Source organism: Myotis lucifugus, unplaced genomic scaffold (assembly GCF_000147115.1).
Source record: "Myotis lucifugus unplaced genomic scaffold, Myoluc2.0 scaffold_650, whole genome shotgun sequence".
Lineage (NCBI taxonomy): Eukaryota > Metazoa > Chordata > Mammalia > Chiroptera > Vespertilionidae > Myotis > Myotis lucifugus.
The window spans coordinates 143,448-157,737 of record NW_005871698.1 but is presented as its reverse complement, the minus strand read 5'-3'; the positions used below and the strand labels follow the sequence as shown (position 1 = coordinate 157,737).

At 44.7% G+C, this 14,290-nt stretch overlaps 1 long non-coding RNA gene across 1 annotated transcript in view; it reads left to right on the top strand.

Moving 5' to 3' along the window:
• The first annotated feature begins 3,616 nt into the window (after positions 1-3,616).
• Positions 3,617-14,290, top strand: part of LOC111823741 — a 26,012-nt gene continuing 15,338 nt past the window's right edge. The window contains exon 1 of the long non-coding RNA XR_002826814.1: positions 3,617-3,920. This is a non-coding gene — a long non-coding RNA (uncharacterized LOC111823741). The remainder of the gene's footprint in view (positions 3,921-14,290) is intronic.

Here is a 14,290-nt window from a genome sequence, read left to right as displayed (position 1 = left end):
TCAGCTCCAGTGACAGCTATAGAAAGGTAAATAAATCCCAGGATAAAAAAAAAAAAAGAAAAAAAAGCTTCAGTCGCCCACCAGCCTGAAAAATGGCCCCTCAGCCCCTCACCCAGACTGCCAGGCACCCAGTGGGGACCCCCCACCCTGAAGGGGGTGTGACCAGCTGCAAACAGCCATCAGCCCCTCACCCAGGATGGCCAGGCACCCCAGTGGGGACCCCCACCCTGAAGGGGGTGTGACCAGCTGCAAACAGCCATCAGCCCCTCACCCAGGCTGGCCAGGCACCCAAGCGGGACCCCCACCCTGATCCGGGACACCCTTCAAGGCAAACCAGCTGGCCCCCTCCCGTGCACCAGGCCTCTATCCTATATAGTAAAAGGGTAATATGCAAACTGACCCTAACAGCAGAAAGACTGGGAATGACTGGTCACTATGACACACACTGACCACCAGGGGGCAGATACTCAATGCAGGAGCTGCCCTCTGGTGGTCAGTGCGCTCTCACAGGGGGGAGCTCTGTTCAGCCACAAGCCAGGCTGACGGCTGCCAGTACAGCAGTGGTGGTGGGAGCCTCTCCTGCCTCTTCAGCAGCGCTAAGGATGTCTGACTGCAGCTTAGGTCTGCTCCCCGCTGGCAAGTGGACATCCCCTGAGGGCTCCCGGGCTGCCAGAGGGATGTCTGATTGCCAGCTTAGGCCCAATCCCCCGGGGAGCAGGCCTAAGCCAGCAGGTGGTCATCCCCCGAGGGGTCCCAGACTGCGAGAGGGCACAGGCCGGGCTGAGGGACCTCCCCGAGTGCACAAATTTTTGTGCACCGGGCCTCTAGTATATATATAAAACCTTTGCTTCTTAGGCAAATACAGGAAAAACTTTTTCCCCCTTTACTTTAGAAATAGGCTTATTTTTCCAATGGAAAATATCCTCACATTCTTAAAAAGTATAACAGAGATAACATGATTTTGATAACTCTTAGGAGGCTGGAGAAAGGATGGGTGTGTAAATGGGGAGATAGCAGGTCCTGGGGTTTGTTCCCAGGACTACAGTCACTTCTGGGCCTCTAAGCTTTAGTGTAAAAGTATCATTTTTTTTTTCTTTACAAAGAAAGTGCTTTCCCACCCTGCTGCTGCTACTTCCACAGTCTATTCAAGGGTACTTCTGTAGCTCCAGCCCTCTAGGATAAATACTTGGAGAGTTTAAATAATTATTTTCCATATTTTTTTCTTTTTGAGTAGACTAATAATATGAAATCTTGTACCGGTGTATAAGAAGAGATCTTAAAAACAGAAACAAAAAAACAAACAAACCCTACAGTAACTAAATCAGTACTCACAAAAGGGTGGACTGGGACATTAGCCTTAGAATCTTATTACACTAACCTGGCACAGCAAAGAACATCAATCAGTAACCAAGTTACATTATGGACAGATAAGAATTTCTACTAAGAGCTTCTAATGGCTGATGTCTTGAGAGGGAGAGCAGGAAGATACCCAAGATTAAGAGTTCTTGGCAGCTGCTGGGAAGTTCCTGCAATCCCTGCCACGTGTTCAGCCTGCTACAAATAGCTGGGGCCCCTAGCAAAGTGAAAGATGGCCCACCTTTAAACAAATTAAACCAAACAACAAAGACACAAAACAACAATCAACAGAGACACTCTACATACAATATTTATAGGCGTGTATAACTTACAGACAACCAGAGTCCTTTCCATGGATCTCTCAGAAGATGTCTTATAGTGCCTGGGACTTACAGCTAGAATGCGGCCCAGAGGAATCCCAGGTGGGGTGGCCAGTGAACACCCACAAACAGCCTGTTGTTCACAGATCTCATCATATTCTGCTCTCCTTAATAGATATTGACTGGTGTCCAGAGTTGTTTTGGCTAAAATCTGCCAGTCCTAAGGAGTCATGTGATCATTTTCAGACAAGGCATTAAGGAGTCTTTTTGCAAATGGACTGTTAGCCCCATTTTCTGTAACACTTTCCCTTATTTCTTTAAAGGTATTAAAGGAAAGAGGCTCATAAACTCTATTACCTTGTTGATCTTGCATAACTGGGCAAGTCAAAAGCTCTCCTTCTAACATGGCTTGCCTGACACAGGACCCCATAACTGAGGATCTAGTTGATGAGCCTTCCCACACTGGAGGTGGAGGATCGGGAAATATTTCCTCCAGCGGTGGGGCTTTAGGTATTACAGGCTCTACAGGCTCTGCTTCAGGAGGAGGGGGTGGTGGTAAATTCTCCTGCTGCTCTGTAGGCTTTGGATCTTTAATATGAAGTGGGCAAAATGCAGCTCGAACAAGAGCCCACATAGTTAATGATGATAAGCGCACTCATTTTCCCTGGGCCTGATTTCTCTTTAAATTCCTGCCCACTTGTTCCCAGAGATTAAGGTCTAGTGTTCCAGCATTAGGGAACCAAGAATTATAAATTATAACAGTTTTTAGTAAGCTTTTTGTTTTTCTCCTGTAACAGAGTCACCACCTGCTTCTAATAACTGTTTAAGCACTGTGCTATACCGCTGTTGTTCTGTGGATAACTGTTGTCCTATTATGAAACCTTAGCTGAGAGAAAATTCCCTGAAACTAGAAATCCCAAGTGGGCTCCAATGACTTACTGCGCAGTTACTTTCATTTTCTTCCTCTTCGCTTTCAAGAGTTCCGCCACATTTCATTGCGTTCCTGGTTCCTGACATGGGGAACCACTTTCCAGGACTGACTAGCAGACCCTAAGCACACATTACTCTGACACACATTTCTGTGAAAGAGAAGGCTAAGGGGCTGTTTGGCTTTAGGAACCAAAACAACCTCGATTGCCTGCCTTCTTAGGCTTTTATTGTAACAACAGCTTGAACTAAAATTAACTTCTAGATACAATCAGCAGGGTAAGTATCCTTGAGAAAGCACATGCTTCTACAAGGTCTGGTTTAAAGACTAAAGAGAGATTCCAGCAAAAAACCCCAGGGGCTCGGACTTGTTTGGAAAAGTCAAAGCACAGGCTGCCCCTTTGGCATGGTTCCCCTAAGAGGTCCCGACCTTTTGGAGAGTCCTCCTTACAGACTTTCCAACCAAGTCCCATGCTTCCCCACAAGGTGAACTTAATAGCACACAGCGACTGGGTAGCTGTAGAGCAGGGAAGGGGGTCCGCAGTGACTCAGGTTTCTGGCTCCCAGGGTAGATAGTGATTTAACCCACCAAGATGGGAAGTCAGGAGAGAATCAGATTTGGAGAGAGAGAATGAGATACTTTGGGGCATAATGAGTTTTCCCTCTCAGCAGGCAAATGTATAAATGGATGTAAGATTTGGGGATTGCCACTTGGGCGTGGAGTGGGTATTTGACACCACAGGAATAAGTAAGGTGCCTGGACTGAGTGTGAAAGTAGAGAAGGGAAGAGAACATTCCTTTCAACCTTGAAGGCAGGTAGGACAGAGTGTGTAGGTGGGACAAGATGGAGGAGTTAGGAAAACTGGCAAGGAGGACATAGTATCCCTGAAACGGAGGGTAGCCTTAAAGAAGGGTGTGGTCAACCATGCTCATTTCTCCCTGGAAGGCCACCACCCACTGTGCACAAGGCATCCTGGGAGCAGGCAGCCGCATGCCCAGAGGGGAAGGCAAGGAGAGCAAAGTTGTGGATCTCGTCATTATTTTTAATCTCCTTGCAGATTTCGTCAGTGCTCAGCAGCATTTTCTGCCAGAGACAAAGCTGGGGACTTGGGGCCTGGGTGTAGCTCCCGCAGCCTTAATTGCTGAGTGCGAAGCTCCTGTAGAGAGCCCAGCCTTTGGAGGAGCCCAGCCATCCACCCTTCAGGAAGGGGCCGGCTCTGAGCTGCACATCACTTTGTACATTTCTTGTGATTTGGCAGCATACACCCAGGGAGCAGAAATCACTCTAGACATTGCAAAAACATTTAAAGAGGAAAAGTAAGTCTCTGCCCCTCCCCCTTTATTCTATGCTCTTCATCTTGTGTGTTGTGAGTTTAAATGAGTTTAAAGGAGAGTTTAAATGAGTTTTGAGGCCCCACTATAAGGTAAAAGATTTTTTATTTTGTAAGTTTTCTTTTTTTCATCCAGCAAGATTTAGTGTTTTTCAACTGAAGATCTCAAGTCTCCTTAGGGACACACATGAATCTATTCCTCACTCCCTGTGAACTAGGGAAGAGCAACTAGCTCTTTACTGGAGCTACTTCACGGACAGCTGGTTTTGGATAGATAGCCAGGTGCTATGAGTACATTCATGCACTTATTCATTCAGCAGATATTTATTGGCTGCCTCCTCTGTACAAAATAGTGTGTGTGAAACTATGCCCTGCCCACAGGGAATAGCCAGGTGGGGAGACAAGATGTAACTTGCGCACAGATTTAAAAACACTGTAAAGAACAAGGGCCGATGCCATTGCGTGCTAAATGAGATGCAGAAGGCACAAGTTTCTGGTGTCAGGAACCATCACTTAGATCTGTCTGATCCAGGGAGGCTGGTGGAAGACATGGGCCTCCAAGTGAGATCAATCGAGCGGCTAGAAGCACCTACCCTCTGCCACCTGCTAGGTCTCAGCCCCGCCTTCTAGAATGGAGAACTGTGCCTACCTAACAGTTGTTGAAAGCATGCAGTGAGCGTGGCTCATGTCATCCTTTCCCAGTTCCCTTAACCCCACGAGTTTACTCTCCCCCCAAACCCTGCTTTGCAGCCTGATACCCCTTCTCACATTGTGTGCCTGATGCCTTATCTGCCACCCTCACTTGTCCCCGTGTCACTTCAAAGTCCCACCTCTTGGCACATAGTAGGGATTTTGTAAATATTTGTTGAATGGGAACCTTACTGACACAGAGTGGACAGTGTGTCTGAGCTGAAGCTGGAATGTGCTTGAGTGTTCAGAGGAGAGTGAGTCAACCTATTTGGTTGGAGTAGAGGGTGTGTGTGGGAGAACAACAAAAGACAGACGGGGCCCAATTGTAGCACCAGGCTAAGAATCGGGACTTTGTCCTGCTGGTTAGAACAGGGATCTGACTGACAGGGACATGTGGGAGGAGCATCAACCTGTGTCACTCTGTAGGATGATAGGGCAGGGCAAGGGGAGAGGAGGAGAGAGCAATTAGCTCTGTTGCAATCATTGGGGTGAGACTTGATGATGCTGGCTATTCCCAGAGTGGGAACATAAAGGCAAAGATAGAGTTAAAAAAAAATGGGTCTATAATTCCATTTAAGAGCACTTTAGCCACTAATAGGGCAGTGACATTTATAATTCAAAAATCCAAACACATTTCATTCACTGATCTAAAACTCTGATCTTTCACTTCTAAGGATGCCTCTTGAAAATAAGGCCTGTTCTCCACACTTGGAGGGAGTTCCCTCTGGAGCCTGGCTGGATGGAGATGGCAGCGGGAGAATCTGAGCTCTTATCTTTCGTGTTTACTCTGACTTTCGGGAAACTCCAGGCAAAAGGTTTCTCTGGGGGGAGTGTGTGCCTGTGTGACTTTCCTCCTGCTTCTCCACATCTTACCTGGAGCCGAACACTGCCCTCCTGATGCTGCTGATCCTAATCTCTGTTCAGAGAGGGTCTGGGGCTCAGTAAACCTGGGCTTGAAAAATACCACAGCTTCAGACTTCTGGGAGAAGGCAGGCAGGATGGGTTCCAACAAAGCCCTTGGCCCGCAGGCAAAGAGCTAATGGCAAAAAATGACTATTCAAAGAAAGCTCGGGTGTGTCAGCTTTTAAATGTTTTCCAGGATGAATTAATTTGGCAATGATGATTATACATGTTGGCAAAAAGGGGGAATAAAAAATGCACAGTAAAGAAGCAAGGTGTGCAGAGGGAGGAGGGAACAAGTGGGAATGCAGAGGGTGGGGGTCGCTGAGTGTACATCAGACAGAGAAGAGAGGAAAAGACGAGAAGAAACAAGGAAGGTGGGTGAGAAGTGCATGGGATGGAAAAGGAAAATTTGACTTAAATGAAATTTGACTTTTCATAGTGGCCCAGAATGTGTTTTAAATGTTTTCGAAAATGTGTACAGATAATATCTATTCTGTGCAGTACATGCTGCCCAATTCTTGTTGTATTAGGAAATCTTGAAATCGATGTGTAGAAGAGAGGAAAAGACGAGAAGAAACAAGGAAGGTGGGTGAGAAGTGCATGGGATGGAAAAGGAAAATTTGACTTAAATGAAAATTTGACTTTTTCATAGTTGGCCCAGAATGTGTTTTAAATGTTTTCGAAAATGTGTACAGATAATATCTATTCTGTGGCAGTACATGCTGCCCAATTCTTGTTGTATTAGGAAATCTTGAAATCGATGTGTATCAAAATTTTGCATTTCTTTTTTTAAAACTCTTTATTATTGAAAGTATTACATATGTCTCCTCCCCGCTCCCGTTGTCCTCTCCCAGCCTGTCCCGGCCCCCCAACTCCAGCCTTCATCCCCCTCCCCAATTGTCTGTGTCCTTGGTTATGCCTGCATGCATACAAGTTCTTTGGTTGATCTCTTCCTCCCAAGTCTCCCCTCTGCCCACCCTCCCCTACCTTCCCTCTGAGGTTTGAGGGTCTGTTCAATGCTTCTATGTCTCTGGATCCATTTTTGTTCATCAGTTTATGTTGTTCATTATATTCCACAAATGAGTGAGATCATGTGGTATTTATCCTTCTCTGACTGGCTTATTTCACTTAGCATAATGCTCTCCAGTTCCATCCATGCTGTTGCAAATGGTAAAAGTTCCTTCTTTTTTACAGCAGCATAGTATTCCATTGTGTAGATGTACCACAGTTTTCTAATCCACTCATCTGCTGATGGGCACTTAGGCTGTTTCCAAATCTTAGATATTGTAAATTGTGCTTCGATGAACATAGGGATGCATATGTTCTTTCTGATTGGTGTTTCTAGTTTCTTGGGATTACTGGATCAAATTTTTTATTTCTTTTTTAAAAATATATATTTTTATTGATTTTAGAGAGGAAGGGAGAGGGGAGAAGGAGAAAGAGATGAAACATCAATGATGAGAGAGAATCATCGATTGGCTGCCTCTTGCACGCCCTACACTGGGGATTGAGCCTGCAACCCGGGCACATGCCCTGACCAGGAACCAAACCATGACCTCTTGGGTCATAGGTTGACTCCCTACCACCGAGCCATGCCAGACAGGCTGTTTTTTTAAATTTCTTTTTTCATTTATCGAATTTATCCAGGTGACATTGGTTAGTAAAATTATATAGGTTTCAGTTGTACAATTCTATACTGCATCATCTGTATACTGTATTGTGTGTTCACCAATCTAAGTTAAACCTCCTTCCAAATTTCACGTTTCTGCAGCATTAAGAATAGCCAAAGAGTGGAAACAACCCAACTGTATGTCAACTGACAAGATGGGTATATCCATGCCATGAAAGATTTTTTTAGCCATAAAAAGAAATGAAGTTCTGACACATGATACAACATGGATGACCCTTGAGAATATTATGCCAAGTGAAAGAAGCCAGTTGCAAAAAATCACATTGTATGACATATCTAACGTTGGCAAATTCATAGAGATAAAAAATGAATGGTTACCAGGGACTAGTGGGAAGTGACTACTAAGATCCATGGGGGTTCCCTTTGAGTGATGAAATATTCTAGAATTAGACAGTGGTGATGATTATACAACTTTCTGTACAGACTAAAAACCACCAAATTATACACTTTAAAATGATGAATTTTGACATCTGATTTATATCTCAATTTTAAAAATATGAAAAGAGCCAAAACCGGTTTGGCTCGGTGGATAGAGTGTCGGCCTGCGGACTGAAGGGTCCCATGTTTGATTCTGGTCAAGGGCATGTACCTTGGTTGTGGGCATATCCCCAGTGGGAGATGTGCAGGAGGCGGCTGATCGATGTTTCTCTCTCATCAATGTTTCTGATTCTCTGTCTCTCTCCCTTCCTCTCTGTAAAAAATCAATAAAATATATTTTAAAAAAATTAAAAAATATGAAAAGAATCTTGCATTTCCATGATTTCACTTCTTAACTTCGAGCATACTGATTTTGTTTTGTTTTGTATCTAAACTTTCCCTTTACCTCTGTCCCCAGAATTAACATTTTAGTCACATGTTTCAAAATTCAAAAGCTATAAACAGATATAAAGTAAAAGTCTTTCTCTCACACCCCTGTATCTCCCACTACCCAGATCCCTTCTCCAAAAGTAAGCAATATTACCAGTTGTTTGTGTGACTTCCACAGATTTTGTGTATACAAGCAAGTATATGTAAATATTCTTGCCCCTCCCCCTTTTAAACAAATGGAGACATTCACACAGCCCTGAGCCTTGCTTATTTCACTAGACAAAATACCTGGTTGAAATCTTTCCCACACCAGTACATAAAGACCTCTGCCATTCTTCTATCTTGGGCATAATATCACATGTCATTTAACTAGGCCACTATTGATGGACATTTGGATCTTCTCAATCCTTTGAAATTTTAATGAATTATTTACTTCATATGTGCTGTCAAATGTCAGGGCCCCAGACAGGTCAACCCAAAATGTCCCACAATGGCATGTTGATTACTTTGAATTACAGTTACTTGACCAGTGGGTGGTGTCTCCTTGGATGCAGGAAATAAATCTCTCAGGTAAAAGGAGTCCTCCGGCACTTGGAAGACACCCCTTATCACAGAGTTAAACAACTCACAGCCATAGAGTCTGTTTAATCAAATCTTACTGCCTCTTTTCTTATTTACTACATTGTTTAAACTCCTCATTAATTGATACCCAAACCTTACTTAGATTCCTTTCTAAAGAGCACTAATTTTTTTTCTGTCAAATTTTCACAAATGTATTGGTGCTTTAAAAAAATTGATTTGTTTTAGAGAGAGTCGAAGGAAGAGGGATAGAGAGATAGAAACACTGATGAGAGAGAAACATTGATTGACTGCCTCTGCGTGCCCCCTACTGGGGATCAAGCCTGAAATCTGGGTATGAGACCGGACCAGGAATGGAACCTTTTGGTTCATGGGTAGATGCTCAACCACAGAGCCACATCTGCTGGGTGGTTATTTTTTTTAAAATTGCTTAAATAGTATAAAAAGATGATTGGTTCGATAATCTCTTTGAGCCTCATTTTATTTTATGTATTTATTTTTTTAATGTATTTTTATTGATTTCAGAGAGAAAGGGAGAGGGAAAGAGAGATAGAAACATCAATGATGAGAGAGAATCACTGATTAGCTGCCTCCTGCACGCCCCCCACTGAGGATTGAGCCTGCAACCCGAGCATGTGCCCCTAATCGAATCTGGGACCCTTTAATACACAAGCCGATGTTTAGCTTCGTTTTATGATCTGAGCATCAGATTGTGATTCTCCCATGCACACGTATTAAATTGGTTTTTCTATTATTAATCTAGTCTTGTGTTTTATTATTTTACTAGGGGCCCAGTGCACGAATTTGAAAGGAACTGTGGGCTACAAGGCTGTGGTGGACACAGGGGCGAGTCTAGGCTTATCCTCCACACCCCTGACTGGCCCCTCCTGCTGCTGCCCCTGGTCCCCTGTCAGCCGGCAGCCCCACTCCCACCACAGCTGCTCCCATGCTCTGAGGGCTCTGGCCCCGCTGTACCTGCTGACAGTGTGGAGCAATTGGGGCCTGCGCCAGCAGAGGGTGCAAGGGGGGCCAGCGCTGTCATTGGGTGTGAGTAGTGGCTGCTGCCCCGATCACCCCTCAGAAACTGGGGGAGGTGGAGAGGCCCTCAGGGGTGAACGGAGCTGGCAGCCACTGCTCACACCCATTGACAACACGGAGCGATTGGGACTGGAGCCAGCAGTGGGTGTGAGCAGTGGCTCTGGCACCAGCAGTGGGTGCAAGCGGGGCTGGTGCCGGCAGAAGGTGAGAGCACCAAGCAGGACCATGGCACACGGGAGCAAAGAATTTTCAGTAACCATCAGAGGCTTGCCCCAATAACAGCAACTGGCGCCCCACCTTGGTCTGGCATCGCGGCTCACCTGCTCCACCATCCTACCACGGCCAACGCCTGCCATGTTCCATGCTCTGCTGCCTGCTGCTGATGCCCGCCATGTTCTGCGTGCGCCCCCTGGTGGTCAGCACACATCATAGTGACCGGTTGTTTGGTTGTTCTGCTGTTCAGTCTATTTGCATATTAGGATTTTATATATATAGATTATTAGTCCAGCTGTAAGAACTGAAGAGGCGTGTGTGTGTGTGTGTGTGTGGGGGGGGGGGTTGTCCCTCCCCAACACATACATATATGAAGTGCATTTGTAATTTTGGTAGATAGTTTCAAATATCCCTTCATGGATTTGGACATTGGTTTACACTTCTACCAGCAACATATGAATATATTCATTTCCAGATACTTGTCAACACATTGTTAACATTTTGATTTTGCCAAACTTCATGGTGAAAAAGTTGTCAGTGGTTTTTGCTTGGCTTTTTCTTGTGAGAGAGGTTGACAAATTTTCCATATGCTGTGTTTGCCCAGTATTTTATTGAGTTTAGTCTGTTTCTTATTAATTTTTTGGAGTCTGATATTTGTCTGTGATATGAGTTGTAAATATTTTTTTCCTCAGTTTGTATTTTATTGCTTCACTTTTGATAGGTGTTCTCATGAAGATTTCTTTTTAATGAGGTTGAATTGATTGCTCTTTTCTTCCACGGTTTCTGGGAGTCATGCTTACAAATGATTTCAAGATAATAAAATGTTCTTCTTATTCTTTATTCTAGTTACTAGATAGTACTTTCATGTTTTTTTTTAATTCCAATCTTTAATCCATGAGAGTTTAATTTTGTTGACATAGCAATCCAACTTTCCAAATACCAATCTGCTGAATATTGCATCTTTTCTCCAAATATTTGAAATGTCACCTTTGTCATATATTTAAATTCTTGTGATTTTATCTTTTTGTGGGTTTTATGTTTTGGTTTATTATCGATTCATGCAGAAACATCATATTTTTAAAATTCTTATAACTTTACAATATGTTTTAATATTTGTTGGGCTAGTCTGCTCTCATTGCTCTTCATTTCCATATTTTAAAAAAGTTCTTGCTTTTTTATTTCCCATATGAACCAGGATCTAATTACTGTGGGTTTGTGGCCCCAGAACATTGGGTTATCTGGGTGCCTTCTTGGAACATTTTATTAAGTCTTTGATTTAAAAGCTCTATCCTGCAATACCTTCTGCTATGCTCTCCAGTTTATTCAAAGCAAGGTCTATGAAGACTACCACCAGTGATTTATTTCAGATTCCTTCATGACCTTGAAATTGACCCCTAAGGAGCTCATCAAACCTGGCATAAGTCATAACTCTGCCCAACCGGGTGCTTTGGGGTCCCGATTTCACTGATGGGGGCCCTCCCCCTCTCAGCACCTCCTCCTTTCCTTCCCTATTGTTTCTGTACAAGAGAGAAGTCAGTCTCTGTGGTGCCCACAGGTTCACTGATAACCTCTCTTTAAAAGGTGGGGCTTAGTTCCCCTCTTCTTGAATTTGGACTGGACCTAATACTTTGCCTCTATTGAGGAGACTGAAGTGTGGTATGTGGCTTCTAAAACCAGGTCACAAAAGCTGGGGTGAATTCCTCTTCTCTCTCTTGGACTCCTTGCTCTGCATGAGTCCCCTGCCATACTGTGAGGACACTCAGGGAGCTGTATGAAGAGGTCCATGTGCTGAAAACATGAGGTCTTGTGCAATAGCCATATTACTGAGCTATCTTGTTAGTGGGTCCTCCAGCCCTGGCTGACATCTTAACTACGACCTCATCAGAGAGGCTGAGCCAGAACCACCTACCCAAGCTGTCCCCAACTTCCCGATGAACAGAAACTGTGTGAAATAATTAGTGTTCATTGTTGTTTCGAGCTGTTGAGTCTGGGGTGATTTGTAGTCTCTACTGGTAGAAATTACAGTTAAGATGAAGCTCAATTGCCTGTAGCTCTCATGCCTGTGGCATCACCCATGTTGGGTGCAAATGTGTCTGAAGTACCACAGAACCTCAAATTTTAAAGCTCTGAAGTGACACCTCATTGACTAGCTTGGAGTGCTGGTATTTTCCCAAATGTCCCTCCTTCCCCATTTATTCCCTGTAGGGATCAGTGTATAGCTTAGGAGCCAGTTTTGTTCACCCACATAATGGAGCTGCTACCAGCAGCTCTGCAGCCTGTCAGGGGTGCTGGCTTGCTGCCCATGTGCTACACTGACCAATGCTATTGGCAAGAGAAATAGCCATATCCCTTCAGCCTGTTCAAACCCACTCTTTGGATTCCTTCTTCCTCACCCTCAGGTGAAATTTAGGGCAGATTCCATAACTTGTCTGGTCACTCTCAGGTGACAAAAAGTCTCCAGTCACTTCAAGTCTTGCAATTCAGTTTCGTTTTAGTAATTCAAATGTCCAGTATTGTGTAAGAGTCAAAACACAAAATCCTTGCAGCCCATTTAAAACGAAAGCCTCCTCTCTCCCATAGTTTTGCTCTGACTTAGGCTGGCTGCCCCAGTAGAAAAGAGAGCGGAGGAGATATGGACACTACCAACAAGGACAGGGAGACTCAACCTCTCTTCCTACAACTTGCTAACCATCGGCTCTGACCCCTCCAGGAGCGAAGCAAGGTGTGGAGGAGCTAATAGGCTGGGAAGGTGAGGGTGGGGAACAAGAGTGTTCCTGGAGTAGTTCTACCTTGAGCTGCCATCGAAGCTCCCTGGGCTTGGCAGATGCTCACAGCTGATTCTGTCTCATGAAGCACTTTGATGAGATTTTTAGTGGTGCCCAATCTCTAAAAACTCTGTAAAAAGGTTCCCCGAGGGTCTCTCCCCTACACTTTCTTTAGCTCAGGTGAATGCATTTCTGCCAGCTGGCCCTGACAGCATCTGTCAGCTGACCTCTCCTTGCCCCTTTAGTAAACCTCTTGGGCAGATTCATGGCCACTTAGGCCAGCTCTCCCTAGACAGGCTCTGCTCTCGTCCGTGGGAACAGCTACAGACTCTGGAAGTGCAGGCTGTTGCCTTGATGGGTTCTGAGACACGAGTCTTCGTCCATTTGTCTCTTGTGTCTTGTAAACTTGAGGGGGCACAGTTCAAGCTCTCCAACTGGCCCTCTTATTGGTCCTCCCACTGGCCTAGAAGCAAGGGGAGATGCCCCCCAACCCCACCCTGCATCTTGGGGAAGGAGTGGGAAACGCTAAGCACTTCAAGAATCATTCCAAAGAACAATATACAGGCTGAATTGTACAATTGTTTATCTGAAACCTGCATACTTTTATTAACCAAATGCCAGCCCAATAAAGTCAATTAAAAATTATTTCAAAAAAATCTCTTCAATCTCTAACTCCCTTTTGGAGTTTTCAACCTCTTGTATAGAATTGAGAGTGGTGGTCAGCTACGGAGCACAGATATGGTCTTTGACTGCTTCCTTATGATAGGTCACTCTTGTTATTATTATGAAACAAATAATGACAACCACTGCTGTCATTTACCGAAGGGGATTGTTCTCAGTGTATCAGCTCACCATTCCTCATTGCAGCTCTATGAGAGGTGCGCCATATTGTCATCTCCTTTAGTTCTGAAGCCTGAGCACCTTATACAGTGAGTGAGTGACAGAGCTCAGATCTGAACCCAGATGCTGGCTCCAGAGCTGACCAGCTTTGCCAGGACTCCCCTGTACCCTGGCCCTATCTCCTCGTCCTTGTTTGTAGTTTATTAACAAGTCCATTGAGGTTTATTTACAGCAGGCTTCTCTTAGATTTCAAAGGAAAGAGACTTTTAGCTATGGCAGAATCCCTACCCCATGCCAAGAACTGGACTCATGCTTATTTCCTTTAATACTTCCCATCCTGGGAAGTAGCCCTTATTGTGTCATGTACAGATTGAGGGATCTTAGAGGGCAGTAATTTGCCACAGGTTCCATTGCTAATAAGTTTCAGTTTGGATCCAAACCCAGGCCTGCCTGACTTCAGAGCCTTCGCATTCTTTCCTTACCACTGCTTGTCCACTGCCCGTGGGCAGGCTTGAACTCAGAAGCGTTTGCAGGATGGAGGGTGCACAGTGACTGGGGCTGCGTAGACAGATATCCTGTCATTTCCCTTCTCTTCCCCTCCTGTCTTCTCAGATTCTCAGTAGTGTGTTCTAGCCTCTTGCACGCAAACATGCTTCCCCCAAGCAGCAGCATCCAGATCGCCAGGGAGGGCACTCCAGGGCGCCACCCACCTACACAATCAGAATCTGGCCTGTCTTTCATGATCCCCTGAAGTTCATATTTACATCAAAGTTTGAGACCACAGTCTAGTCACAACTCCAAACCCTTCTACCCAGGAACTGCTAATGCAGT